Raw genomic sequence first — 27,474 nt, 5'->3', positions numbered from 1 at the left:
GTTGAGATATTGCAGCCGCTGCTGTGTCCAGGCCCAGGAGCCTTAGCACTGTGCTGTGATGTCACTCAATACCACTGACATCACTAGGTGTAAACAACATCTCTCCTTTGCTGTGTATGTGACTATGGAGCTGTTTGGTGATGTCGTCTATTACGGCCTTCATAGAAGCAACAGGAGATTGTTGCATCCATCTTGAACCCTCAGAACTACAGTGCTATGATGTCACTCACTTCCACAGGCCTTGCAGAGTGTAAACAACAACAACCCAGCTTTGTTGTGTATGTAACCAAAGGGATTTGTGATGTCACCTAGAACCTTCACAGCAGCGACAGCTTTATGAGGAGCATCAGCACTGCTCTGCCTGAGCAGAACCATCACCGCCATAGGTTGTCAAATAACCCGGATTTAACCCACACAGGTAAGTCCAATGGGGTGCAGGCATGTCCTCTATGCTTACAGCTTCCCGTGGGTGTTGGTTTGATACCGTTTGGGGACAGCCAAGGAGGCATCTGCAGGCAACAAAGGTAGGTGTGTGCTTGTGTGTGTGTTTCCTATGCAGATCCTAAGCCCAGTGTCACATGCAAGTAGGAGGAGTAAGAAGGGTTCCTGGCAAATCCGGGTTATGGATTGCATTTAAAAAGGCCCCGTGGGAGTGCAATGGGCCCCTGTCTTGCTGCTTAGCAATAATGGTATGGGTTTAGGTTCTGCTGTGTGTACTGGTGGTTGACTGCCCCCCAGCCCAGAGTGTGCATGGAAAATTGTCTGGCAGCCTCCCTGACAGCAAGCAGTGATAGTGCCCATGAAGGGGACCTTGTTGGGCCCGCCCCTTTCACGGTTATCACTTCTCGGCCTTTTGGCTAAGATCAAGTGTAGTATCTGTTCTTATCAGTTTAATATCTGATACGTCCCCTATCTGGGGACCATATATTAAATGGATTTTTGAGAACGGGGGCCGATTTCGAAGCTTGCTTCCGTCGCCCTATGCATTGACCCGATATGGCAGTATCTTCGGGTACAGTGCACCACCCCCTTACAGGGTTAAAAAGAAAGATTCCTACTTTCATTGCTACCTGCTTGCTGGCTAGCCAGCTAGCCAGCCCTGTGGGCCTTGCTGCTGCTGCAGCCAAAAAACAAAAGGTGGTGCTGCTGCTGCTTCTGCTGCTTCTGCTTCTGCTTGTGTCTGGCCGCTGTTGGAGCGTCCAGGCACAGGACTTCTGCTGCTGCTGACTAAATGGCCTCCTTAATTGGATCATTTGAGTAGCCAGCACACCTGTGCAGGTAGGGCATGACATGATAGGCAGCTGCCTTGATAGCGGGTGGGTGCTGAATGTTCCTAATTGACAAAATAAGATTAATGCTTATGAAGAAATATAAAATCTCATCCCTTCCCCAATATCGCGCCACACCCCTACCCCTTAATTCCCTGGTTGAACGTGATGGACATATGTCTTTTTTCGACCGTACTAACTATGTAACTATGTAACATAACATGGGGGGGGGGGGGTCTCCTGGCTGTTCACACAGGTGTGTCATTGCTGTACATTGACCATGCATTGCTTCTGTGGTATTGCAAAGGCAAAGACAAATGCTTCCAGCCATCCATTGCACTAATGGATTGGTCATCAGCTGGCTGTCTATGTCCCGCATCAATATAGACCAAAGTACAGAGGGTTAGGCTATGCTATTGTGCACCTACCTGATGCATCAGAAGGTGCGAGGCCCTTGCTAAATTCTGTGCACAGACTTTGAGATCTATGCTTTAGACTGTATCTAAACCTGCTCCAACATGGACTGACATTCTGGCCTACTTTCAGCCGATGCGACTTGTCTGTCGCTGAACAGTCGCTTTTTATGTATTCAGCACCTATGTATAATGTTGTAAAAATGCTCTAGAAGCTAAAGTCGCAGAAATGTCACACATATTTGGCCTGCAACTTTCTGTGCGACAAATTCAGACAGGAAAAATCAGTATAAATCCTTAGAAAATTATCCCCCAGTGTCTCCATCTGCTGGCGGTATTGAATAAGCATTGCTGCACTGATGGGGTATGCATTAGACGAAAAAAAAGAAGAAAAAGAAGAATAATACGCCCAGAAAAGAGGCGAAAAGGAGAAAAACGTAAAAAAACGTGAAAAAAAAGTAAGAGGAAGAGAAGGGAAAAAAAGGTGGAAATGGGTTTAAAAGTGATTTCGGCGGAGAAATATATATATATATATATATATATATATATATATATATATATATGCGCACACACACACATAGATATAAACGTATTCTCCGTTGAGATATTGCAGCCGCTGCTGTGTCCAGGCCCAGGAGCCTTAGCACTGTGCTGTGATGTCACTCAATACCACTGACATCACTAGGTGTAAACAACATCTCTCCTTTGCTGTGTATGTGACTATGGAGCTGTTTGGTGATGTCGTCTATTACGGCCTTCATAGAAGCAACAGGAGATTGTTGCATCCATCTTGAACCCTCAGAACTACAGTGCTATGATGTCACTCACTTCCACAGGCCTTGCAGAGTGTAAACAACAACAACCCAGCTTTGTTGTGTATGTAACCAAAGGGATTTGTGATGTCACCTAGAACCTTCACAGCAGCGACAGCTTTATGAGGAGCATCAGCACTGCTCTGCCTGAGCAGAACCATCACCGCCATAGGTTGTCAAATAACCCGGATTTAACCCACACAGGTAAGTCCAATGGGGTGCAGGCATGTCCTCTATGCTTACAGCTTCCCGTGGGTGTTGGTTTGATACCGTTTGGGGACAGCCAAGGAGGCATCTGCAGGCAACAAAGGTAGGTGTGTGCTTGTGTGTGTGTTTCCTATGCAGATCCTAAGCCCAGTGTCACATGCAAGTAGGAGGAGTAAGAAGGGTTCCTGGCAAATCCGGGTTATGGATTGCATTTAAAAAGGCCCCGTGGGAGTGCAATGGGCCCCTGTCTTGCTGCTTAGCAATAATGGTATGGGTTTAGGTTCTGCTGTGTGTACTGGTGGTTGACTGCCCCCCAGCCCAGAGTGTGCATGGAAAATTGTCTGGCAGCCTCCCTGACAGCAAGCAGTGATAGTGCCCATGAAGGGGACCTTGTTGGGCCCGCCCCTTTCACGGTTATCGCTTCTCGGCCTTTTGGCTAAGATCAAGTGTAGTATCTGTTCTTATCAGTTTAATATCTGATACGTCCCCTATCTGGGGACCATATATTAAATGGATTTTTGAGAACGGGGGCCGATTTCGAAGCTTGCTTCCGTCGCCCTATGCATTGACCCGATATGGCAGTATCTTCGGGTACAGTGCACCACCCCCTTACAGGGTTAAAAAGAAAGATTCCTACTTTCATTGCTACCTGCTTGCTGGCTAGCCAGCTAGCCAGCCCTGTGGGCCTTGCTGCTGCTGCAGCCAAAAAACAAAAGGTGGTGCTGCTGCTGCTTCTGCTGCTTCTGCTTGTGTCTGGCCCCTGTTGGAGCGTCCAGGCACAGGACTTCTGCTGCTGCTGACTAAATGGCCTCCTTAATTGGATCATTTGAGTAGCCAGCACACCTGTGCAGGTAGGGCATGACATGATAGGCAGCTGCCTTGATAGCGGGTGGGTGCTGAATGTTCCTAATTGACAAAATAAGATTAATGCTTATGAAGAAATATAAAATCTCATCCCTTCCCCAATATCGCGCCACACCCCTACCCCTTAATTCCCTGGTTGAACGTGATGGACATATGTCTTTTTTCGACCGTACTAACTATGTAACTATGTAACATAACATGGGGGGGGGGGGGGGTCTCCTGGCTGTTCACACAGGTGTGTCATTGCTGTACATTGACCATGCATTGCTTCTGTGGTATTGCAAAGGCAAAGACAAATGCTTCCAGCCATCCATTGCACTAATGGATTGGTCATCAGCTGGCTGTCTATGTCCCGCATCAATATAGACCAAAGTACAGAGGGTTAGGCTATGCTATTGTGCACCTACCTGATGCATCAGAAGGTGCGAGGCCCTTGCTAAATTCTGTGCACAGACTTTGAGATCTATGCTTTAGACTGTATCTAAACCTGCTCCAACATGGACTGACATTCTGGCCTACTTTCAGCCGATGCGACTTGTCTGTCGCTGAACAGTCGCTTTTTATGTATTCAGCACCTATGTATAATGTTGTAAAAATGCTCTAGAAGCTAAAGTCGCAGAAATGTCACACATATTTGGCCTGCAACTTTCTGTGCGACAAATTCAGACAGGAAAAATCTGTATAAATCCTTAGAAAATTATCCCCCAGTGTCTCCATCTGCTGGCGGTATTGAATAAGCATTGCTGCACTGATGGGGTATGCATTAGACGAAAAAAAAGAAGAAAAAGAAGAATAATACGCCCAGAAAAGAGGCGAAAAGGAGAAAAACGTAAAAAAACGTGAAAAAAAAGTAAGAGGAAGAGAAGGGAAAAAAAGGTGGAAATGGGTTTAAAAGTGATTTCGGCGGAGAAATATATATATATATATATATATATATATATATATATATATATATATATATATATGCGCACACACACACATAGATATAAACGTATTCTCCGTTGAGATATTGCAGCCGCTGCTGTGTCCAGGCCCAGGAGCCTTAGCACTGTGCTGTGATGTCACTCAATACCACTGACATCACTAGGTGTAAACAACATCTCTCCTTTGCTGTGTATGTGACTATGGAGCTGTTTGGTGATGTCGTCTATTACGGCCTTCATAGAAGCAACAGGAGATTGTTGCATCCATCTTGAACCCTCAGAACTACAGTGCTATGATGTCACTCACTTCCACAGGCCTTGCAGAGTGTAAACAACAACAACCCAGCTTTGTTGTGTATGTAACCAAAGGGATTTGTGATGTCACCTAGAACCTTCACAGCAGCGACAGCTTTATGAGGAGCATCAGCACTGCTCTGCCTGAGCAGAACCATCACCGCCATAGGTTGTCAAATAACCCGGATTTAACCCACACAGGTAAGTCCAATGGGGTGCAGGCATGTCCTCTATGCTTACAGCTTCCCGTGGGTGTTGGTTTGATACCGTTTGGGGACAGCCAAGGAGGCATCTGCAGGCAACAAAGGTAGGTGTGTGCTTGTGTGTGTGTTTCCTATGCAGATCCTAAGCCCAGTGTCACATGCAAGTAGGAGGAGTAAGAAGGGTTCCTGGCAAATCCGGGTTATGGATTGCATTTAAAAAGGCCCCGTGGGAGTGCAATGGGCCCCTGTCTTGCTGCTTAGCAATAATGGTATGGGTTTAGGTTCTGCTGTGTGTACTGGTGGTTGACTGCCCCCCAGCCCAGAGTGTGCATGGAAAATTGTCTGGCAGCCTCCCTGACAGCAAGCAGTGATAGTGCCCATGAAGGGGACCTTGTTGGGCCCGCCCCTTTCACGGTTATCGCTTCTCGGCCTTTTGGCTAAGATCAAGTGTAGTATCTGTTCTTATCAGTTTAATATCTGATACGTCCCCTATCTGGGGACCATATATTAAATGGATTTTTGAGAACGGGGGCCGATTTCGAAGCTTGCTTCCGTCGCCCTATGCATTGACCCGATATGGCAGTATCTTCGGGTACAGTGCACCACCCCCTTACAGGGTTAAAAAGAAAGATTCCTACTTTCATTGCTACCTGCTTGCTGGCTAGCCAGCTAGCCAGCCCTGTGGGCCTTGCTGCTGCTGCAGCCAAAAAACAAAAGGTGGTGCTGCTGCTGCTTCTGCTGCTTCTGCTTCTGCTTGTGTCTGGCCCCTGTTGGAGCGTCCAGGCACAGGACTTCTGCTGCTGCTGACTAAATGGCCTCCTTAATTGGATCATTTGAGTAGCCAGCACACCTGTGCAGGTAGGGCATGACATGATAGGCAGCTGCCTTGATAGCGGGTGGGTGCTGAATGTTCCTAATTGACAAAATAAGATTAATGCTTATGAAGAAATATAAAATCTCATCCCTTCCCCAATATCGCGCCACACCCCTACCCCTTAATTCCCTGGTTGAACGTGATGGACATATGTCTTTTTTCGACCGTACTAACTATGTAACTATGTAACATAACATGGGGGGGGGGGGGGGTCTCCTGGCTGTTCACACAGGTGTGTCATTGCTGTACATTGACCATGCATTGCTTCTGTGGTATTGCAAAGGCAAAGACAAATGCTTCCAGCCATCCATTGCACTAATGGATTGGTCATCAGCTGGCTGTCTATGTCCCGCATCAATATAGACCAAAGTACAGAGGGTTAGGCTATGCTATTGTGCACCTACCTGATGCATCAGAAGGTGCGAGGCCCTTGCTAAATTCTGTGCACAGACTTTGAGATCTATGCTTTAGACTGTATCTAAACCTGCTCCAACATGGACTGACATTCTGGCCTACTTTCAGCCGATGCGACTTGTCTGTCGCTGAACAGTCGCTTTTTATGTATTCAGCACCTATGTATAATGTTGTAAAAATGCTCTAGAAGCTAAAGTCGCAGAAATGTCACACATATTTGGCCTGCAACTTTCTGTGCGACAAATTCAGACAGGAAAAATCAGTATAAATCCTTAGAAAATTATCCCCCAGTGTCTCCATCTGCTGGCGGTATTGAATAAGCATTGCTGCACTGATGGGGTATGCATTAGACGAAAAAAAAGAAGAAAAAGAAGAATAATACGCCCAGAAAAGAGGCGAAAAGGAGAAAAACGTAAAAAAACGTGAAAAAAAAGTAAGAGGAAGAGAAGGGAAAAAAAGGTGGAAATGGGTTTAAAAGTGATTTCGGCGGAGAAATATATATATATATATATATATATATATATATATATATATATATATATATATATATATGCGCACACACACACATAGATATAAACGTATTCTCCGTTGAGATATTGCAGCCGCTGCTGTGTCCAGGCCCAGGAGCCTTAGCACTGTGCTGTGATGTCACTCAATACCACTGACATCACTAGGTGTAAACAACATCTCTCCTTTGCTGTGTATGTGACTATGGAGCTGTTTGGTGATGTCGTCTATTACGGCCTTCATAGAAGCAACAGGAGATTGTTGCATCCATCTTGAACCCTCAGAACTACAGTGCTATGATGTCACTCACTTCCACAGGCCTTGCAGAGTGTAAACAACAACAACCCAGCTTTGTTGTGTATGTAACCAAAGGGATTTGTGATGTCACCTAGAACCTTCACAGCAGCGACAGCTTTATGAGGAGCATCAGCACTGCTCTGCCTGAGCAGAACCATCACCGCCATAGGTTGTCAAATAACCCGGATTTAACCCACACAGGTAAGTCCAATGGGGTGCAGGCATGTCCTCTATGCTTACAGCTTCCCGTGGGTGTTGGTTTGATACCGTTTGGGGACAGCCAAGGAGGCATCTGCAGGCAACAAAGGTAGGTGTGTGCTTGTGTGTGTGCAGATCCTAAGCCCAGTGTCACATGCAAGTAGGAGGAGTAAGAAGGGTTCCTGGCAAATCCGGGTTATGGATTGCATTTAAAAAGGCCCCGTGGGAGTGCAATGGGCCCCTGTCTTGCTGCTTAGCAATAATGGTATGGGTTTAGGTTCTGCTGTGTGTACTGGTGGTTGACTGCCCCCCAGCCCAGAGTGTGCATGGAAAATTGTCTGGCAGCCTCCCTGACAGCAAGCAGTGATAGTGCCCATGAAGGGGACCTTGTTGGGCCCGCCCCTTTCACGGTTATCGCTTCTCGGCCTTTTGGCTAAGATCAAGTGTAGTATCTGTTCTTATCAGTTTCCCGGCCGAGCTCTACGTAGCGCTGGGTGACCTGATCTGTCCGGACCTGTTGGAGGTGTACGAGGAGATGGTGGTGGGGGGCAGAATGCCTCCGTCGTTGAGGGAAGGGATGATCACGATCTTGTATAAGCGGAAGGGGGAGAGATGTGACCTGAAAAACTGGCGTCCCATCTCTCTCCTGAACGTGGACTACAAGATCCTCGCCAAGGTGCTGGCCAACAGGCTGAAACCTGTCATGGGGCAGATCGTCCATCCGGACCAGACCTGCAGCATTCCTGGCCGCAGGATTGCCGACAGCCTTGCCCTTGTGAGAGACACGGTCCATTACATCCAGGACCGCGGGGGCCGCGCCGCCCTGGTCAGCTTAGATCAGGAGAAGGCGTTCGACCGTGTCTCCCACGCATTCATGGACAGGGTTTTGCGCAGGCTGGGTCTGGGGAAGATGTTTTGCTCTTTTGTTAACGTTATGTATTTTGACATTTACAGCACGGTGTTGGTGAACGGCTGGAAGACTGACCCCTTTCCTATTCTTTCAGGGGTTAGACAAGGCTGCCCTCTTTCACCTCTCCTTTTTGTTTGTGTTATAGAGCTCTTCGCTGAGACTATCCGGCAGAATGGAGAGATCAGAGGGATCACCGCACCAGGACCAGATCGCCACGAGGTCAAGTGCTCGCTCTACATGGACGACGTGACCGTCTTCTGCGCTGACCAGCGTTCGGTGACTGCACTCGTCCAGACCTGCGAGGACTTCGGCAGAGCTTCGGGGGCAAAAGTCAACTGCGGGAAGTCGGAGGCCATGCTCTTCGGGGAATGGCACCTGGCTTCTTCCGCCCCCTTCCCCTTTGCTGTCAAGCCGGACTTCATTCAAATTCTTGGAGTCTGGTTCGGGAAGGAAGGAGCGGCCCTTAAGTCTTGGCAAGACCGACTAGGAAGGATAAACTCAAAGATCGGACTGTGGAGCTCCAGAAAGCTCACGATGGAAGGCAAGGCACTTGTCCTGCGGAGTGAAGTTTTGCCTGTGCTCCAATATACCGCACAGGCCTGGCCTCCCCATACCACCGTTTGCAAGGCCATCACCCGGACAGTGTTTGGCTTCGTCTGGGGCAAAATGGACAGAGTCAAGAGGACCGTGATGTACAAGGAACCCCGCAAGGGTGGGAAGGGAATACCCGACATCCCCGCTCTGCTGAGGGCCTCCTTTGCATGTGTCACGGTGCAGCGGACTCTTGTAGAAAAGACTGGCTCAGCGGGCAGGTCCATGTCTCGCTTGCTTCTCATGCCCCTCTGGAGACAGCTGGGCTGGGACAAGTGGGACAGCTCCATCCCTTACAACTGGAACACTCCCTGGTTCTATGGGGATGTTGTCCGGTTTGTGAGGGAGCACCAGCTGGAAGGACTGAAACCAGACCTATGGAAGCCAAAGACAATCCACAAGCTCATCCGAGCTAAGGACTCGACCGAGCTGGTCCCGGGACTCCCCGCAGCCACTGCAGAGACAGTTTGGAACAATGTGGCCTCAAAGCGGCTTACCAATGGACACAAGGACTTGTCGTGGATGGCCGTCATGGGAGGTCTCTCTCTCAGGTCATTCATGCATGCCCGCAACCTGTGCAAGACCCGGTACTGCCCCCGTTGCCCCTACGTGGAGGAAACATCTTTCCACGTGTTTTGGCAGTGCCCCTTTGCACAGGGTCTGTTGGACGCCCTAGAACAGGAACTCAGAGACTCAGTGCCCAGGAGCTGCCTATCGTACCATTCGGTGCTTTACGGCCTGTTCCCTGGGACCCACGACGTGGAGGCCATCCAGGAGGCCTGGCGCCTTATGAACTGTTTTAAGGACGCAGTGTGGCTTGCCAGGAACCGCCTCGTGATCAACAGGGAAAACATGTCCGTCCGGGACTGTCGCAGGTTCATCAAGAACCTGCTTAGAGACTATTCCATCTTGGACAGCTCGGCCGTTGATGAGGAAGAAGAGGAGTGAAGACCCCTCTCCTTCTCCCATGTCTCCCTGAAGATACAGCCCAACAGTTTGGCCCTGTGATCCGCCCCCTCCCTACCCCCACATAGTCGCCCACACCCCTACCCCGATCACAGATTGTATTATTTGGTTTTTGTTTGATCTCTTGTGCCTTTATATTGCAGGATTGAGCTGAATGTTAGAGTAGCATGGTGTGCGATGTATAGCTTAGGGAACCTTTGCTGTGTATTGTACTATCATGCTTTGTGTGACTGTAATTTATTGTACGACTTGTAATGACTGAACGGAAAATAAAGCTCTTTCAATCAAAAAAATCTGTTCTTATCAGTTTAATATCTGATACGTCCCCTATCTGGGGACCATATATTAAATGGATTTTTGAGAACGGGGGCCGATTTCGAAGCTTGCTTCCGTCGCCCTATGCATTGACCCGATATGGCAGTATCTTCGGGTACAGTGCACCACCCCCTTACAGGGTTAAAAAGAAAGATTCCTACTTTCATTGCTACCTGCTTGCTGGCTAGCCAGCTAGCCAGCCCTGTGGGCCTTGCTGCTGCTGCAGCCAAAAAACAAAAGGTGGTGCTGCTGCTGCTTCTGCTGCTTCTGCTTCTGCTTGTGTCTGGCCCCTGTTGGAGCGTCCAGGCACAGGACTTCTGCTGCTGCTGACTAAATGGCCTCCTTAATTGGATCATTTGAGTAGCCAGCACACCTGTGCAGGTAGGGCATGACATGATAGGCAGCTGCCTTGATAGCGGGTGGGTGCTGAATGTTCCTAATTGACAAAATAAGATTAATGCTTATGAAGAAATATAAAATCTCATCCCTTCCCCAATATCGCGCCACACCCCTACCCCTTAATTCCCTGGTTGAACGTGATGGACATATGTCTTTTTTCGACCGTACTAACTATGTAACTATGTAACATAACATGGGGGGGGGGGGGGGGGTCTCCTGGCTGTTCACACAGGTGTGTCATTGCTGTACATTGACCATGCATTGCTTCTGTGGTATTGCAAAGGCAAAGACAAATGCTTCCAGCCATCCATTGCACTAATGGATTGGTCATCAGCTGGCTGTCTATGTCCCGCATCAATATAGACCAAAGTACAGAGGGTTAGGCTATGCTATTGTGCACCTACCTGATGCATCAGAAGGTGCGAGGCCCTTGCTAAATTCTGTGCACAGACTTTGAGATCTATGCTTTAGACTGTATCTAAACCTGCTCCAACATGGACTGACATTCTGGCCTACTTTCAGCCGATGCGACTTGTCTGTCGCTGAACAGTCGCTTTTTATGTATTCAGCACCTATGTATAATGTTGTAAAAATGCTCTAGAAGCTAAAGTCGCAGAAATGTCACACATATTTGGCCTGCAACTTTCTGTGCGACAAATTCAGACAGGAAAAATCAGTATAAATCCTTAGAAAATTATCCCCCAGTGTCTCCATCTGCTGGCGGTATTGAATAAGCATTGCTGCACTGATGGGGTATGCATTAGACGAAAAAAAAGAAGAAAAAGAAGAATAATACGCCCAGAAAAGAGGCGAAAAGGAGAAAAACGTAAAAAAACGTGAAAAAAAAGTAAGAGGAAGAGAAGGGAAAAAAAGGTGGAAATGGGTTTAAAAGTGATTTCGGCGGAGAAATATATATATATATATATATATATATATATATATATATATGCGCACACACACACATAGATATAAACGTATTCTCCGTTGAGATATTGCAGCCGCTGCTGTGTCCAGGCCCAGGAGCCTTAGCACTGTGCTGTGATGTCACTCAATACCACTGACATCACTAGGTGTAAACAACATCTCTCCTTTGCTGTGTATGTGACTATGGAGCTGTTTGGTGATGTCGTCTATTACGGCCTTCATAGAAGCAACAGGAGATTGTTGCATCCATCTTGAACCCTCAGAACTACAGTGCTATGATGTCACTCACTTCCACAGGCCTTGCAGAGTGTAAACAACAACAACCCAGCTTTGTTGTGTATGTAACCAAAGGGATTTGTGATGTCACCTAGAACCTTCACAGCAGCGACAGCTTTATGAGGAGCATCAGCACTGCTCTGCCTGAGCAGAACCATCACCGCCATAGGTTGTCAAATAACCCGGATTTAACCCACACAGGTAAGTCCAATGGGGTGCAGGCATGTCCTCTATGCTTACAGCTTCCCGTGGGTGTTGGTTTGATACCGTTTGGGGACAGCCAAGGAGGCATCTGCAGGCAACAAAGGTAGGTGTGTGCTTGTGTGTGTGTTTCCTATGCAGATCCTAAGCCCAGTGTCACATGCAAGTAGGAGGAGTAAGAAGGGTTCCTGGCAAATCCGGGTTATGGATTGCATTTAAAAAGGCCCCGTGGGAGTGCAATGGGCCCCTGTCTTGCTGCTTAGCAATAATGGTATGGGTTTAGGTTCTGCTGTGTGTACTGGTGGTTGACTGCCCCCCAGCCCAGAGTGTGCATGGAAAATTGTCTGGCAGCCTCCCTGACAGCAAGCAGTGATAGTGCCCATGAAGGGGACCTTGTTGGGCCCGCCCCTTTCACGGTTATCGCTTCTCGGCCTTTTGGCTAAGATCAAGTGTAGTATCTGTTCTTATCAGTTTTCATGCTGGTGGGGATGGGTGCTGCATGGAGGATGCAGGTGTACCAGGGCTTTCCGGGGCTGGTTCTGAGGAATCAGCTCGACGGCTGCCCCGATGTGACCTGTTCCCTCCGGGTCTCGCCATGAGGCTGAGAGGGTCTAGAGCCGAGGTACTTTTGTGCCTCGGGGAGTGGTGACCCCGAGGTGCCGAAACTCACTGGGAGAATAGGCTCACTGAGTTGAAGCACGGGCACCATAATCTCTTCACCTTGTGGCACTCACCTCTTGATTCCCGGCCTTCTGGCTAGGATCAGAGAAATTTTTATAGATCCGGCCGGATGTCCGGGCAGTATATCTGCACACATTCACTTATTTATTTCTTTTTTGTCTCACTGTGTCACTTTTTGCGTGTTGTGTGTTCACAGGATTTGTCAGGATGCGGTAGCCCTTCTGGGTGTCCCTCCTGGCGGTCTAGGGGAGGTGTGTGTGTGGCCATTAGGTTCCGCACCTCCCTGCAAACACCCCGGGTACTCCTGCTTTGGCAGGGTACCTACCGTAATCGGCTCTGCGGGCAGATACCTTGGCCAACGCCAAGGGGGATGCCGGGAGCATTTGTGGTCCCCTAGTAGCTTCGGCGAAAAGGGACATCGAACCTGGAACCTCGCAGGTACCTTTTGGTCCGGAGGTGAAGGGTAAGGTTTGTTGGGGGGCCTCTCTCCTATCGGAGAAGGGCTTGCGATAGACCGCATCCTTTGTGCACGTTTTTTTTTAGTGTAACACGTTTGCACTTTTTCTTGCACTTTGGGTGAATCGAAAGCACGTTCCTCGGCTTTAGATAAAAAAAAAAAAAAAAAAAAAAAAAAATCTGTTCTTATCAGTTTAATATCTGATACGTCCCCTATCTGGGGACCATATATTAAATGGATTTTTGAGAACGGGGGCCGATTTCGAAGCTTGCTTCCGTCGCCCTATGCATTGACCCGATATGGCAGTATCTTCGGGTACAGTGCACCACCCCCTTACAGGGTTAAAAAGAAAGATTCCTACTTTCATTGCTACCTGCTTGCTGGCTAGCCAGCTAGCCAGCCCTGTGGGCCTTGCTGCTGCTGCAGCCAAAAAACAAAAGGTGGTGCTGCTGCTGCTTCTGCTGCTTCTGCTTCTGCTTGTGTCTGGCCCCTGTTGGAGCGTCCAGGCACAGGACTTCTGCTGCTGCTGACTAAATGGCCTCCTTAATTGGATCATTTGAGTAGCCAGCACACCTGTGCAGGTAGGGCATGACATGATAGGCAGCTGCCTTGATAGCGGGTGGGTGCTGAATGTTCCTAATTGACAAAATAAGATTAATGCTTATGAAGAAATATAAAATCTCATCCCTTCCCCAATATCGCGCCACACCCCTACCCCTTAATTCCCTGGTTGAACGTGATGGACATATGTCTTTTTTCGACCGTACTAACTATGTAACTATGTAACATAACATGGGGGGGGGGGGGGGGGGGTCTCCTGGCTGTTCACACAGGTGTGTCATTGCTGTACATTGACCATGCATTGCTTCTGTGGTATTGCAAAGGCAAAGACAAATGCTTCCAGCCATCCATTGCACTAATGGATTGGTCATCAGCTGGCTGTCTATGTCCCGCATCAATATAGACCAAAGTACAGAGGGTTAGGCTATGCTATTGTGCACCTACCTGATGCATCAGAAGGTGCGAGGCCCTTGCTAAATTCTGTGCACAGACTTTGAGATCTATGCTTTAGACTGTATCTAAACCTGCTCCAACATGGACTGACATTCTGGCCTACTTTCAGCCGATGCGACTTGTCTGTCGCTGAACAGTCGCTTTTTATGTATTCAGCACCTATGTATAATGTTGTAAAAATGCTCTAGAAGCTAAAGTCGCAGAAATGTCACACATATTTGGCCTGCAACTTTCTGTGCGACAAATTCAGACAGGAAAAATCAGTATAAATCCTTAGAAAATTATCCCCCAGTGTCTCCATCTGCTGGCGGTATTGAATAAGCATTGCTGCACTGATGGGGTATGCATTAGACGAAAAAAAAGAAGAAAAAGAAGAATAATACGCCCAGAAAAGAGGCGAAAAGGAGAAAAACGTAAAAAAACGTGAAAAAAAAGTAAGAGGAAGAGAAGGGAAAAAAAGGTGGAAATGGGTTTAAAAGTGATTTCGGCGGAGAAATATATATATATATATATATATATATATATATATATATATATATGCGCACACACACACATAGATATAAACGTATTCTCCGTTGAGATATTGCAGCCGCTGCTGTGTCCAGGCCCAGGAGCCTTAGCACTGTGCTGTGATGTCACTCAATACCACTGACATCACTAGGTGTAAACAACATCTCTCCTTTGCTGTGTATGTGACTATGGAGCTGTTTGGTGATGTCGTCTATTACGGCCTTCATAGAAGCAACAGGAGATTGTTGCATCCATCTTGAACCCTCAGAACTACAGTGCTATGATGTCACTCACTTCCACAGGCCTTGCAGAGTGTAAACAACAACAACCCAGCTTTGTTGTGTATGTAACCAAAGGGATTTGTGATGTCACCTAGAACCTTCACAGCAGCGACAGCTTTATGAGGAGCATCAGCACTGCTCTGCCTGAGCAGAACCATCACCGCCATAGGTTGTCAAATAACCCGGATTTAACCCACACAGGTAAGTCCAATGGGGTGCAGGCATGTCCTCTATGCTTACAGCTTCCCGTGGGTGTTGGTTTGATACCGTTTGGGGACAGCCAAGGAGGCATCTGCAGGCAACAAAGGTAGGTGTGTGCTTGTGTGTGTGTTTCCTATGCAGATCCTAAGCCCAGTGTCACATGCAAGTAGGAGGAGTAAGAAGGGTTCCTGGCAAATCCGGGTTATGGATTGCATTTAAAAAGGCCCCGTGGGAGTGCAATGGGCCCCTGTCTTGCTGCTTAGCAATAATGGTATGGGTTTAGGTTCTGCTGTGTGTACTGGTGGTTGACTGCCCCCCAGCCCAGAGTGTGCATGGAAAATTGTCTGGCAGCCTCCCTGACAGCAAGCAGTGATAGTGCCCATGAAGGGGACCTTGTTGGGCCCGCCCCTTTCACGGTTATCGCTTCTCGGCCTTTTGGCTAAGATCAAGTGTAGTATCTGTTCTTATCAGTTTCCCGGCCGAGCTCTACGTAGCGCTGGGTGACCTGATCTGTCCGGACCTGTTGGAGGTGTACGAGGAGATGGTGGTGGGGGGCAGAATGCCTCCGTCGTTGAGGGAAGGGATGATCACGATCTTGTATAAGCGGAAGGGGGAGAGATGTGACCTGAAAAACTGGCGTCCCATCTCTCTCCTGAACGTGGACTACAAGATCCTCGCCAAGGTGCTGGCCAACAGGCTGAAACCTGTCATGGGGCAGATCGTCCATCCGGACCAGACCTGCAGCATTCCTGGCCGCAGGATTGCCGACAGCCTTGCCCTTGTGAGAGACACGGTCCATTACATCCAGGACCGCGGGGGCCGCGCCGCCCTGGTCAGCTTAGATCAGGAGAAGGCGTTCGACCGTGTCTCCCACGCATTCATGGACAGGGTTTTGCGCAGGCTGGGTCTGGGGAAGATGTTTTGCTCTTTTGTTAACGTTATGTATTTTGACATTTACAGCACGGTGTTGGTGAACGGCTGGAAGACTGACCCCTTTCCTATTCTTTCAGGGGTTAGACAAGGCTGCCCTCTTTCACCTCTCCTTTTTGTTTGTGTTATAGAGCTCTTCGCTGAGACTATCCGGCAGAATGGAGAGATCAGAGGGATCACCGCACCAGGACCAGATCGCCACGAGGTCAAGTGCTCGCTCTACATGGACGACGTGACCGTCTTCTGCGCTGACCAGCGTTCGGTGACTGCACTCGTCCAGACCTGCGAGGACTTCGGCAGAGCTTCGGGGGCAAAAGTCAACTGCGGGAAGTCGGAGGCCATGCTCTTCGGGGAATGGCACCTGGCTTCTTCCGCCCCCTTCCCCTTTGCTGTCAAGCCGGACTTCATTCAAATTCTTGGAGTCTGGTTCGGGAAGGAAGGAGCGGCCCTTAAGTCTTGGCAAGACCGACTAGGAAGGATAAACTCAAAGATCGGACTGTGGAGCTCCAGAAAGCTCACGATGGAAGGCAAGGCACTTGTCCTGCGGAGTGAAGTTTTGCCTGTGCTCCAATATACCGCACAGGCCTGGCCTCCCCATACCACCGTTTGCAAGGCCATCACCCGGACAGTGTTTGGCTTCGTCTGGGGCAAAATGGACAGAGTCAAGAGGACCGTGATGTACAAGGAACCCCGCAAGGGTGGGAAGGGAATACCCGACATCCCCGCTCTGCTGAGGGCCTCCTTTGCATGTGTCACGGTGCAGCGGACTCTTGTAGAAAAGACTGGCTCAGCGGGCAGGTCCATGTCTCGCTTGCTTCTCATGCCCCTCTGGAGACAGCTGGGCTGGGACAAGTGGGACAGCTCCATCCCTTACAACTGGAACACTCCCTGGTTCTATGGGGATGTTGTCCGGTTTGTGAGGGAGCACCAGCTGGAAGGACTGAAACCAGACCTATGGAAGCCAAAGACAATCCACAAGCTCATCCGAGCTAAGGACTCGACCGAGCTGGTCCCGGGACTCCCCGCAGCCACTGCAGAGACAGTTTGGAACAATGTGGCCTCAAAGCGGCTTACCAATGGACACAAGGACTTGTCGTGGATGGCCGTCATGGGAGGTCTCTCTCTCAGGTCATTCATGCATGCCCGCAACCTGTGCAAGACCCGGTACTGCCCCCGTTGCCCCTACGTGGAGGAAACATCTTTCCACGTGTTTTGGCAGTGCCCCTTTGCACAGGATCTGTTGGACGCCCTAGAACAGGAACTCAGAGACTCAGTGCCCAGGAGCTGCCTATCGTACCATTCGGTGCTTTACGGCCTGTTCCCTGGGACCCACGACGTGGAGGCCATCCAGGAGGCCTGGCGCCTTATGAACTGTTTTAAGGACGCAGTGTGGCTTGCCAGGAACCGCCTCGTGATCAACAGGGAAAACATGTCCGTCCGGGACTGTCGCAGGTTCATCAAGAACCTGCTTAGAGACTATTCCATCTTGGACAGCTCGGCCGTTGATGAGGAAGAAGAGGAGTGAAGACCCCTCTCCTTCTCCCATGTCTCCCTGAAGATACAGCCCAACAGTTTGGCCCTGTGATCCGCCCCCTCCCTACCCCCACATAGTCGCCCACACCCCTACCCCGATCACAGATTGTATTATTTGGTTTTTGTTTGATCTCTTGTGCCTTTATATTGCAGGATTGAGCTGAATGTTAGAGTAGCATGGTGTGCGATGTATAGCTTAGGGAACCTTTGCTGTGTATTGTACTATCATGCTTTGTGTGACTGTAATTTATTGTACGACTTGTAATGACTGAACGGAAAATAAAGCTCTTTCAATCAAAAAAATCTGTTCTTATCAGTTTAATATCTGATACGTCCCCTATCTGGGGACCATATATTAAATGGATTTTTGAGAACGGGGGCCGATTTCGAAGCTTGCTTCCGTCGCCCTATGCATTGACCCGATATGGCAGTATCTTCGGGTACAGTGCACCACCCCCTTACAGGGTTAAAAAGAAAGATTCCTACTTTCATTGCTACCTGCTTGCTGGCTAGCCAGCTAGCCAGCCCTGTGGGCCTTGCTGCTGCTGCAGCCAAAAAACAAAAGGTGGTGCTGCTGCTGCTTCTGCTGCTTCTGCTTCTGCTTGTGTCTGGCCCCTGTTGGAGCGTCCAGGCACAGGACTTCTGCTGCTGCTGACTAAATGGCCTCCTTAATTGGATCATTTGAGTAGCCAGCACACCTGTGCAGGTAGGGCATGACATGATAGGCAGCTGCCTTGATAGCGGGTGGGTGCTGAATGTTCCTAATTGACAAAATAAGATTAATGCTTATGAAGAAATATAAAATCTCATCCCTTCCCCAATATCGCGCCACACCCCTACCCCTTAATTCCCTGGTTGAACGTGATGGACATATGTCTTTTTTCGACCGTACTAACTATGTAACTATGTAACATAACATGGGGGGGGGGGGGGGGGGGGTCTCCTGGCTGTTCACACAGGTGTGTCATTGCTGTACATTGACCATGCATTGCTTCTGTGGTATTGCAAAGGCAAAGACAAATGCTTCCAGCCATCCATTGCACTAATGGATTGGTCATCAGCTGGCTGTCTATGTCCCGCATCAATATAGACCAAAGTACAGAGGGTTAGGCTATGCTATTGTGCACCTACCTGATGCATCAGAAGGTGCGAGGCCCTTGCTAAATTCTGTGCACAGACTTTGAGATCTATGCTTTAGACTGTATCTAAACCTGCTCCAACATGGACTGACATTCTGGCCTACTTTCAGCCGATGCGACTTGTCTGTCGCTGAACAGTCGCTTTTTATGTATTCAGCACCTATGTATAATGTTGTAAAAATGCTCTAGAAGCTAAAGTCGCAGAAATGTCACACATATTTGGCCTGCAACTTTCTGTGCGACAAATTCAGACAGGAAAAATCAGTATAAATCCTTAGAAAATTATCCCCCAGTGTCTCCATCTGCTGGCGGTATTGAATAAGCATTGCTGCACTGATGGGGTATGCATTAGACGAAAAAAAAGAAGAAAAAGAAGAATAATACGCCCAGAAAAGAGGCGAAAAGGAGAAAAACGTAAAAAAACGTGAAAAAAAAGTAAGAGGAAGAGAAGGGAAAAAAAGGTGGAAATGGGTTTAAAAGTGATTTCGGCGGAGAAATATATATATATATATATATATATATATATATATATGCGCACACACACACATAGATATAAACGTATTCTCCGTTGAGATATTGCAGCCGCTGCTGTGTCCAGGCCCAGGAGCCTTAGCACTGTGCTGTGATGTCACTCAATACCACTGACATCACTAGGTGTAAACAACATCTCTCCTTTGCTGTGTATGTGACTATGGAGCTGTTTGGTGATGTCGTCTATTATGGCCTTCATAGAAGCAACAGGAGATTGTTGCATCCATCTTGAACCCTCAGAACTACAGTGCTATGATGTCACTCACTTCCACAGGCCTTGCAGAGTGTAAACAACAACAACCCAGCTTTGTTGTGTATGTAACCAAAGGGATTTGTGATGTCACCTAGAACCTTCACAGCAGCGACAGCTTTATGAGGAGCATCAGCACTGCTCTGCCTGAGCAGAACCATCACCGCCATAGGTTGTCAAATAACCCGGATTTAACCCACACAGGTAAGTCCAATGGGGTGCAGGCATGTCCTCTATGCTTACAGCTTCCCGTGGGTGTTGGTTTGATACCGTTTGGGGACAGCCAAGGAGGCATCTGCAGGCAACAAAGGTAGGTGTGTGCTTGTGTGTGTGTTTCCTATGCAGATCCTAAGCCCAGTGTCACATGCAAGTAGGAGGAGTAAGAAGGGTTCCTGGCAAATCCGGGTTATGGATTGCATTTAAAAAGGCCCCGTGGGAGTGCAATGGGCCCCTGTCTTGCTGCTTAGCAATAATGGTATGGGTTTAGGTTCTGCTGTGTGTACTGGTGGTTGACTGCCCCCCAGCCCAGAGTGTGCATGGAAAATTGTCTGGCAGCCTCCCTGACAGCAAGCAGTGATAGTGCCCATGAAGGGGACCTTGTTGGGCCCGCCCCTTTCACGGTTATCGCTTCTCGGCCTTTTGGCTAAGATCAAGTGTAGTATCTGTTCTTATCAGTTTAATATCTGATACGTCCCCTATCTGGGGACCATATATTAAATGGATTTTTGAGAACGGGGGCCGATTTCGAAGCTTGCTTCCGTCGCCCTATGCATTGACCCGATATGGCAGTATCTTCGGGTACAGTGCACCACCCCCTTACAGGGTTAAAAAGAAAGATTCCTACTTTCATTGCTACCTGCTTGCTGGCTAGCCAGCTAGCCAGCCCTGTGGGCCTTGCTGCTGCTGCTGCAGCCAAAAAACAAAAGGTGGTGCTGCTGCTGCTTCTGCTGCTTCTGCTTCTGCTTGTGTCTGGCCCCTGTTGGAGCGTCCAGGCACAGGACTTCTGCTGCTGCTGACTAAATGGCCTCCTTAATTGGATCATTTGAGTAGCCAGCACACCTGTGCAGGTAGGGCATGACATGATAGGCAGCTGCCTTGATAGCGGGTGGGTGCTGAATGTTCCTAATTGACAAAATAAGATTAATGCTTATGAAGAAATATAAAATCTCATCCCTTCCCCAATATCGCGCCACACCCCTACCCCTTAATTCCCTGGTTGAACGTGATGGACATATGTCTTTTTTCGACCGTACTAACTATGTAACTATGTAACATAACATGGGGGGGGGGGGGGGGGGGGGGTCTCCTGGCTGTTCACACAGGTGTGTCATTGCTGTACATTGACCATGCATTGCTTCTGTGGTATTGCAAAGGCAAAGACAAATGCTTCCAGCCATCCATTGCACTAATGGATTGGTCATCAGCTGGCTGTCTATGTCCCGCATCAATATAGACCAAAGTACAGAGGGTTAGGCTATGCTATTGTGCACCTACCTGATGCATCAGAAGGTGCGAGGCCCTTGCTAAATTCTGTGCACAGACTTTGAGATCTATGCTTTAGACTGTATCTAAACCTGCTCCAACATGGACTGACATTCTGGCCTACTTTCAGCCGATGCGACTTGTCTGTCGCTGAACAGTCGCTTTTTATGTATTCAGCACCTATGTATAATGTTGTAAAAATGCTCTAGAAGCTAAAGTCGCAGAAATGTCACACATATTTGGCCTGCAACTTTCTGTGCGACAAATTCAGACAGGAAAAATCAGTATAAATCCTTAGAAAATTATCCCCCAGTGTCTCCATCTGCTGGCGGTATTGAATAAGCATTGCTGCACTGATGGGGTATGCATTAGACGAAAAAAAAGAAGAAAAAGAAGAATAATACGCCCAGAAAAGAGGCGAAAAGGAGAAAAACGTAAAAAAACGTGAAAAAAAAGTAAGAGGAAGAGAAGGGAAAAAAAGGTGGAAATGGGTTTAAAAGTGATTTCGGCGGAGAAATATATATATATATATATATATATATATATATATATATATATATATATGCGCACACACACACATAGATATAAACGTATTCTCCGTTGAGATATTGCAGCCGCTGCTGTGTCCAGGCCCAGGAGCCTTAGCACTGTGCTGTGATGTCACTCAATACCACTGACATCACTAGGTGTAAACAACATCTCTCCTTTGCTGTGTATGTGACTATGGAGCTGTTTGGTGATGTCGTCTATTACGGCCTTCATAGAAGCAACAGGAGATTGTTGCATCCATCTTGAACCCTCAGAACTACAGTGCTATGATGTCACTCACTTCCACAGGCCTTGCAGAGTGTAAACAACAACAACCCAGCTTTGTTGTGTATGTAACCAAAGGGATTTGTGATGTCACCTAGAACCTTCACAGCAGCGACAGCTTTATGAGGAGCATCAGCACTGCTCTGCCTGAGCAGAACCATCACCGCCATAGGTTGTCAAATAACCCGGATTTAACCCACACAGGTAAGTCCAATGGGGTGCAGGCATGTCCTCTATGCTTACAGCTTCCCGTGGGTGTTGGTTTGATACCGTTTGGGGACAGCCAAGGAGGCATCTGCAGGCAACAAAGGTAGGTGTGTGCTTGTGTGTGTGTTTCCTATGCAGATCCTAAGCCCAGTGTCACATGCAAGTAGGAGGAGTAAGAAGGGTTCCTGGCAAATCCGGGTTATGGATTGCATTTAAAAAGGCCCCGTGGGAGTGCAATGGGCCCCTGTCTTGCTGCTTAGCAATAATGGTATGGGTTTAGGTTCTGCTGTGTGTACTGGTGGTTGACTGCCCCCCAGCCCAGAGTGTGCATGGAAAATTGTCTGGCAGCCTCCCTGACAGCAAGCAGTGATAGTGCCCATGAAGGGGACCTTGTTGGGCCCGCCCCTTTCACGGTTATCGCTTCTCGGCCTTTTGGCTAAGATCAAGTGTAGTATCTGTTCTTATCAGTTTAATATCTGATACGTCCCCTATCTGGGGACCATATATTAAATGGATTTTTGAGAACGGGGGCCGATTTCGAAGCTTGCTTCCGTCGCCCTATGCATTGACCCGATATGGCAGTATCTTCGGGTACAGTGCACCACCCCCTTACAGGGTTAAAAAGAAAGATTCCTACTTTCATTGCTACCTGCTTGCTGGCTAGCCAGCTAGCCAGCCCTGTGGGCCTTGCTGCTGCTGCAGCCAAAAAACAAAAGGTGGTGCTGCTGCTGCTTCTGCTTCTGCTTGTGTCTGGCCCCTGTTGGAGCGTCCAGGCACAGGACTTCTGCTGCTGCTGACTAAATGGCCTCCTTAATTGGATCATTTGAGTAGCCAGCACACCTGTGCAGGTAGGGCATGACATGATAGGCAGCTGCCTTGATAGCGGGTGGGTGCTGAATGTTCCTAATTGACAAAATAAGATTAATGCTTATGAAGAAATATAAAATCTCATCCCTTCCCCAATATCGCGCCACACCCCTACCCCTTAATTCCCTGGTTGAACGTGATGGACATATGTCTTTTTTCGACCGTACTAACTATGTAACTATGTAACATAACATGGGGGGGGGGGGGGGGGGGTCTCCTGGCTGTTCACACAGGTGTGTCATTGCTGTACATTGACCATGCATTGCTTCTGTGGTATTGCAAAGGCAAAGACAAATGCTTCCAGCCATCCATTGCACTAATGGATTGGTCATCAGCTGGCTGTCTATGTCCCGCATCAATATAGACCAAAGTACAGAGGGTTAGGCTATGCTATTGTGCACCTACCTGATGCATCAGAAGGTGCGAGGCCCTTGCTAAATTCTGTGCACAGACTTTGAGATCTATGCTTTAGACTGTATCTAAACCTGCTCCAACATGGACTGACATTCTGGCCTACTTTCAGCCGATGCGACTTGTCTGTCGCTGAACAGTCGCTTTTTATGTATTCAGCACCTATGTATAATGTTGTAAAAATGCTCTAGAAGCTAAAGTCGCAGAAATGTCACACATATTTGGCCTGCAACTTTCTGTGCGACAAATTCAGACAGGAAAAATCAGTATAAATCCTTAGAAAATTATCCCCCAGTGTCTCCATCTGCTGGCGGTATTGAATAAGCATTGCTGCACTGATGGGGTATGCATTAGACGAAAAAAAAGAAGAAAAAGAAGAATAATACGCCCAGAAAAGAGGCGAAAAGGAGAAAAACGTAAAAAAACGTGAAAAAAAAGTAAGAGGAAGAGAAGGGAAAAAAAGGTGGAAATGGGTTTAAAAGTGATTTCGGCGGAGAAATATATATATATATATATATATATATATATATATATATATATATATATATGCGCACACACACACATAGATATAAACGTATTCTCCGTTGAGATATTGCAGCCGCTGCTGTGTCCAGGCCCAGGAGCCTTAGCACTGTGCTGTGATGTCACTCAATACCACTGACATCACTAGGTGTAAACAACATCTCTCCTTTGCTGTGTATGTGACTATGGAGCTGTTTGGTGATGTCGTCTATTACGGCCTTCATAGAAGCAACAGGAGATTGTTGCATCCATCTTGAACCCTCAGAACTACAGTGCTATGATGTCACTCACTTCCACAGGCCTTGCAGAGTGTAAACAACAACAACCCAGCTTTGTTGTGTATGTAACCAAAGGGATTTGTGATGTCACCTAGAACCTTCACAGCAGCGACAGCTTTATGAGGAGCATCAGCACTGCTCTGCCTGAGCAGAACCATCACCGCCATAGGTTGTCAAATAACCCGGATTTAACCCACACAGGTAAGTCCAATGGGGTGCAGGCATGTCCTCTATGCTTACAGCTTCCCGTGGGTGTTGGTTTGATACCGTTTGGGGACAGCCAAGGAGGCATCTGCAGGCAACAAAGGTAGGTGTGTGCTTGTGTGTGTGTTTCCTATGCAGATCCTAAGCCCAGTGTCACATGCAAGTAGGAGGAGTAAGAAGGGTTCCTGGCAAATCAGGGTTATGGATTGCATTTAAAAAGGCCCCGTGGGAGTGCAATGGGCCCCTGTCTTGCTGCTTAGCAATAATGGTATGGGTTTAGGTTCTGCTGTGTGTACTGGTGGTTGACTGCCCCCCAGCCCAGAGTGTGCATGGAAAATTGTCTGGCAGCCTCCCTGACAGCAAGCAGTGATAGTGCCCATGAAGGGGACCTTGTTGGGCCCGCCCCTTTCACGGTTATCGCTTCTCGGCCTTTTGGCTAAGATCAAGTGTAGTATCTGTTCTTATCAGTTTAATATCTGATACGTCCCCTATCTGGGGACCATATATTAAATGGATTTTTGAGAACGGGGGCCGATTTCGAAGCTTGCTTCCGTCGCCCTATGCATTGACCCGATATGGCAGTATCTTCGGGTACAGTGCACCACCCCCTTACAGGGTTAAAAAGAAAGATTCCTACTTTCATTGCTACCTGCTTGCTGGCTAGCCAGCTAGCCAGCCCTGTGGGCCTTGCTGCTGCTGCAGCCAAAAAACAAAAGGTGGTGCTGCTGCTGCTTCTGCTGCTTCTGCTTCTGCTTGTGTCTGGCCCCTGTTGGAGCGTCCAGGCACAGGACTTCTGCTGCTGCTGACTAAATGGCCTCCTTAATTGGATCATTTGAGTAGCCAGCACACCTGTGCAGGTAGGGCATGACATGATAGGCAGCTGCCTTGATAGCGGGTGGGTGCTGAATGTTCCTAATTGACAAAATAAGATTAATGCTTATGAAGAAATATAAAATCTCATCCCTTCCCCAATATCGCGCCACACCCCTACCCCTTAATTCCCTGGTTGAACGTGATGGACATATGTCTTTTTTCGACCGTACTAACTATGTAACTATGTAACATAACATGGGGGGGGGGGGGGGGGGTCTCCTGGCTGTTCACACAGGTGTGTCATTGCTGTACATTGACCATGCATTGCTTCTGTGGTATTGCAAAGGCAAAGACAAATGCTTCCAGCCATCCATTGCACTAATGGATTGGTCATCAGCTGGCTGTCTATGTTCCGCATCAATATAGACCAAAGTACAGAGGGTTAGGCTATGCTATTGTGCACCTACCTGATGCATCAGAAGGTGCGAGGCCCTTGCTAAATTCTGTGCACAGACTTTGAGATCTATGCTTTAGACTGTATCTAAACCTGCTCCAACATGGACTGACATTCTGGCCTACTTTCAGCCGATGCGACTTGTCTGTCGCTGAACAGTCGCTTTTTATGTATTCAGCACCTATGTATAATGTTGTAAAAATGCTCTAGAAGCTAAAGTCGCAGAAATGTCACACATATTTGGCCTGCAACTTTCTGTGCGACAAATTCAGACAGGAAAAATCAGTATAAATCCTTAGAAAATTATCCCCCAGTGTCTCCATCTGCTGGCGGTATTGAATAAGCATTGCTGCACTGATGGGGTATGCATTAGACGAAAAAAAAGAAGAAAAAGAAGAATAATACGCCCAGAAAAGAGGCGAAAAGGAGAAAAACGTAAAAAAACGTGAAAAAAAAGTAAGAGGAAGAGAAGGGAAAAAAAGGTGGAAATGGGTTTAAAAGTGATTTCGGCGGAGAAATATATATATATATATATATATATATATATATATATATATATATATATATATATATGCGCACACACACACATAGATATAAACGTATTCTCCGTTGAGATATTGCAGCCGCTGCTGTGTCCAGGCCCAGGAGCCTTAGCACTGTGCTGTGATGTCACTCAATACCACTGACATCACTAGGTGTAAACAACATCTCTCCTTTGCTGTGTATGTGACTATGGAGCTGTTTGGTGATGTCGTCTATTACGGCCTTCATAGAAGCAACAGGAGATTGTTGCATCCATCTTGAACCCTCAGAACTACAGTGCTATGATGTCACTCACTTCCACAGGCCTTGCAGAGTGTAAACAACAACAACCCAGCTTTGTTGTGTATGTAACCAAAGGGATTTGTGATGTCACCTAGAACCTTCACAGCAGCGACAGCTTTATGAGGAGCATCAGCACTGCTCTGCCTGAGCAGAACCATCACCGCCATAGGTTGTCAAATAACCCGGATTTAACCCACACAGGTAAGTCCAATGGGGTGCAGGCATGTCCTCTATGCTTACAGCTTCCCGTGGGTGTTGGTTTGATACCGTTTGGGGACAGCCAAGGAGGCATCTGCAGGCAACAAAGGTAGGTGTGTGCTTGTGTGTGTGTTTCCTATGCAGATCCTAAGCCCAGTGTCACATGCAAGTAGGAGGAGTAAGAAGGGTTCCTGGCAAATCCGGGTTATGGATTGCATTTAAAAAGGCCCCGTGGGAGTGCAATGGGCCCCTGTCTTGCTGCTTAGCAATAATGGTATGGGTTTAGGTTCTGCTGTGTGTACTGGTGGTTGACTGCCCCCCAGCCCAGAGTGTGCATGGAAAATTGTCTGGCAGCCTCCCTGACAGCAAGCAGTGATAGTGCCCATGAAGGGGACCTTGTTGGGCCCGCCCCTTTCACGGTTATCGCTTCTCGGCCTTTTGGCTAAGATCAAGTGTAGTATCTGTTCTTATCAGTTTAATATCTGATACGTCCCCTATCTGGGGACCATATATTAAATGGATTTTTGAGAACGGGGGCCGATTTCGAAGCTTGCTTCCGTCGCCCTATGCATTGACCCGATATGGCAGTATCTTCGGGTACAGTGCACCACCCCCTTACAGGGTTAAAAAGAAAGATTCCTACTTTCATTGCTACCTGCTTGCTGGCTAGCCAGCTAGCCAGCCCTGTGGGCCTTGCTGCTGCTGCAGCCAAAAAACAAAAGGTGGTGCTGCTGCTGCTTCTGCTGCTTCTGCTTCTGCTTGTGTCTGGCCCCTGTTGGAGCGTCCAGGCACAGGACTTCTGCTGCTGCTGACTAAATGGCCTCCTTAATTGGATCATTTGAGTAGCCAGCACACCTGTGCAGGTAGGGCATGACATGATAGGCAGCTGCCTTGATAGCGGGTGGGTGCTGAATGTTCCTAATTGACAAAATAAGATTAATGCTTATGAAGAAATATAAAATCTCATCCCTTCCCCAATATCGCGCCACACCCCTACCCCTTAATTCCCTGGTTGAA

The 27,474-nt window shown here is 48.0% G+C and overlaps 8 non-coding genes and 5 pseudogenes across 8 annotated transcripts; all 13 read left to right on the top strand.

Annotated features, from left to right (window-relative positions):
- The first annotated feature begins 837 nt into the window (after nucleotides 1-837).
- On the top strand, nucleotides 838-1,028 carry LOC130299439 (U2 spliceosomal RNA). The gene has a single exon (XR_008850571.1). It is a non-coding gene; the product is annotated as a U2 spliceosomal RNA (small nuclear RNA).
- Nucleotides 1,029-3,116: 2,088 nt separating this feature from the next.
- On the top strand, nucleotides 3,117-3,307 carry LOC130299405 (U2 spliceosomal RNA). The gene has a single exon (XR_008850537.1). It is a non-coding gene; the product is annotated as a U2 spliceosomal RNA (small nuclear RNA).
- Nucleotides 3,308-5,401: 2,094 nt separating this feature from the next.
- On the top strand, nucleotides 5,402-5,592 carry LOC130299404 (U2 spliceosomal RNA). The gene has a single exon (XR_008850536.1). It is a non-coding gene; the product is annotated as a U2 spliceosomal RNA (small nuclear RNA).
- Nucleotides 5,593-7,687: 2,095 nt separating this feature from the next.
- On the top strand, nucleotides 7,688-7,833 carry LOC130299402 (U2 spliceosomal RNA; annotated as a pseudogene).
- A 2,181-nt stretch (nucleotides 7,834-10,014) lies between these two features.
- Nucleotides 10,015-10,187, top strand: LOC130299442 (U2 spliceosomal RNA; annotated as a pseudogene).
- A 2,088-nt stretch (nucleotides 10,188-12,275) lies between these two features.
- On the top strand, nucleotides 12,276-12,435 carry LOC130299451 (U2 spliceosomal RNA; annotated as a pseudogene).
- A 697-nt stretch (nucleotides 12,436-13,132) lies between these two features.
- LOC130299448 (U2 spliceosomal RNA) lies at nucleotides 13,133-13,325 on the top strand. Its single transcript, XR_008850577.1, has one exon. It is a non-coding gene; the product is annotated as a U2 spliceosomal RNA (small nuclear RNA).
- Nucleotides 13,326-15,419: 2,094 nt separating this feature from the next.
- Nucleotides 15,420-15,565, top strand: LOC130299401 (U2 spliceosomal RNA; annotated as a pseudogene).
- A 2,181-nt stretch (nucleotides 15,566-17,746) lies between these two features.
- LOC130299441 (U2 spliceosomal RNA) lies at nucleotides 17,747-17,919 on the top strand (annotated as a pseudogene).
- Nucleotides 17,920-20,006: 2,087 nt separating this feature from the next.
- LOC130299447 (U2 spliceosomal RNA) lies at nucleotides 20,007-20,197 on the top strand. The gene has a single exon (XR_008850576.1). It is a non-coding gene; the product is annotated as a U2 spliceosomal RNA (small nuclear RNA).
- A 2,104-nt stretch (nucleotides 20,198-22,301) lies between these two features.
- Nucleotides 22,302-22,492, top strand: LOC130299436 (U2 spliceosomal RNA). Its single transcript, XR_008850568.1, has one exon. It is a non-coding gene; the product is annotated as a U2 spliceosomal RNA (small nuclear RNA).
- Nucleotides 22,493-24,583: 2,091 nt separating this feature from the next.
- On the top strand, nucleotides 24,584-24,774 carry LOC130299425 (U2 spliceosomal RNA). The gene has a single exon (XR_008850557.1). It is a non-coding gene; the product is annotated as a U2 spliceosomal RNA (small nuclear RNA).
- Nucleotides 24,775-26,879: 2,105 nt separating this feature from the next.
- On the top strand, nucleotides 26,880-27,070 carry LOC130299414 (U2 spliceosomal RNA). Its single transcript, XR_008850546.1, has one exon. It is a non-coding gene; the product is annotated as a U2 spliceosomal RNA (small nuclear RNA).
- Nucleotides 27,071-27,474: the final 404 nt, after the last annotated feature.

Source organism: Hyla sarda, unplaced genomic scaffold, assembly GCF_029499605.1.
Source record: "Hyla sarda isolate aHylSar1 unplaced genomic scaffold, aHylSar1.hap1 scaffold_1049, whole genome shotgun sequence".
In the NCBI taxonomy this organism is placed as follows: Eukaryota; Metazoa; Chordata; class Amphibia; order Anura; family Hylidae; genus Hyla; species Hyla sarda.
The sequence above is the reverse complement of the archived record's forward strand: the minus strand, read 5'-3'. Positions and strand labels throughout refer to the sequence as shown.